General features: G+C 41.8%; 1 protein-coding gene across 3 annotated transcripts in view; it reads left to right on the top strand.

Annotated features, from left to right (window-relative positions):
* cacna2d3a (calcium channel, voltage-dependent, alpha 2/delta subunit 3a) overlaps positions 1-1,820 on the top strand; it is a 123,506-nt gene that overhangs the window by 31,618 nt on the left and 90,068 nt on the right. The window lies entirely within an intron of this gene.

The following is a 1,820-nucleotide window of genomic DNA, read 5'->3' as shown; positions in this document are numbered from 1 at the left end:
GAGTAATTTTGGCTTGTGCACTTATATATGTATTTTAGCCTTTTAACTGCAAGCATATAGTGCTGTTTAGTCAAGTCTTAAGTCACCCTTCTTTATAGTTTGATTCCAAGAAGCCAGACTTTCTTGCAATTTAAAGTGGTCTTGAGAAGTTGTTCTGCAGGCTTTTTAAAGGTCTTTCAATTTCAGTATAATTATTGTACCTAACCATTTTCATTCTTTAGCTGAATCTTTGAAAAAAAGCTATAAATAATACATGAAAAAACACATGCCAGGCATAAAATAGTATTTTTGCACCATGTGTGTCCTTAAAAAATTGAGTAAACTTAACAAGTGGAGGATTACTGAAGTGGCAGGCCTAAACAAACTATCCCCATCAGATGAACAGTATCTGACAGTCATGTCCTTAAGAAATAGGAAGAAATGCTGCATAAAGCTGACACAGGACCTAAGAGATCCATTTGGCCCTTCGATTGATCTATTTACTGATTCCTAAAGCCTTATCAGAAATAGTCTTAATGCAAGGATGGCTATTAAGAAATCATTGACAGGGAAGGGAAACGAGTAGAAACAGGCGGGGGCCAAATGCACAAGAACTGAAACGGCCTTGAAATGAGTGGCAAAGGTCTTATGGAGTGATGAATCCAACTTTCACATTCCTGGTTCCAATTATCATCACTATGTTCATAAGGAGGTCAGGAGAGAGTATCTACAGCCATCTCTAAAACACAGTGGGGGGTCATGGCTTGGGGCTGCATTTTAGCCAGTGATGTTGGGGATCTTATCTAAATTACCAAGATATAGAAACGCACACTGGAACACTGTCAGCTGTGGACTGGCCTTCTCAGAGCCCCAATCTCAACATTATTGAAGCAGTGTGGGATCATCATGACGGAGAACAGAACGAAAGGCAGCAAACATCTAACGAGAAGCTTTTAATGTCCTTCAAGAAGCCTGGAAAACTGACCCGACGAAACCGACCTAAAAAAGAAATCTTGTCTAAGAGATTGATAGGTTCGTCTAGCAGAAACTTATTGCTGGAACGCCAAGACAATTCTACTACAACAGCAAAAGCATCAGACACCAGGCTGAACTCTTTGGGTAGTCTCGTGCACGAGGGAGAGAACCGTGACGAGCGCCGTTCCTGCCGCTCGAACCCCGGTCGCTCTCAGTTAGCCCCCTCGTAGCACTGCTCTTTATTGTGGTTACATGAATATGCATGGATTCATTAACATATGACGTCTTACGTAGGCATACATGTGAACAAAGAGTACCGTCTGTGTATTTGTGCAGGTGTGTGTGCGTGTGTGTGTGTGGGGGGGGTCAAGATGTGACCCCATGAACGACTCCCCTAAATCTGCTGGGCCTGGAAGTCCAGCAGTTCGTCTAAACAAAAGGCACTTAAACAGACATGGATGTGTTTACGTACCATAAAACAGTAAAAGAAGGTACGACCTCTCTCATGACCTTAGGATGAGTGTGTATGCCAGAGTGTCTTTGCAGACTGCTAAGGATCTCACATCCTATCACTACACAATCGATCATACACCTCTAAGAATATATGGTTATATATTTCTAACATGGCAATCCAACAATATAAACCTAACAGAGATTTCAGGCTGTGTTGAAGAGTAAAGGTGTTCAAATAAAATGTTGACTTTAAAGTAGGGCTGCGCGATATGACCAGAATCTCATATCCCGATATAAAACATCTATCGTCCGATAACGATATAAATCACAAAAATGCAACATTTTCTGTAAGTTCTGTGAATCTCGGGCAGCTCGACTTGCGTGAAGTGTTTCCAGCTGCGCGTCGTGTAGCT

The sequence above is a fragment of the Pundamilia nyererei genome, unplaced genomic scaffold (genome assembly GCF_000239375.1).
Source record: "Pundamilia nyererei isolate P.nyererei 1_Seehausen unplaced genomic scaffold, PunNye1.0 scaffold00047, whole genome shotgun sequence".
NCBI classification, from domain to species: domain Eukaryota; kingdom Metazoa; phylum Chordata; class Actinopteri; order Cichliformes; family Cichlidae; genus Pundamilia; species Pundamilia nyererei.
Note: the sequence above shows the minus strand (reverse complement) of the source record. Positions and strands in the feature narration are given on the sequence as shown.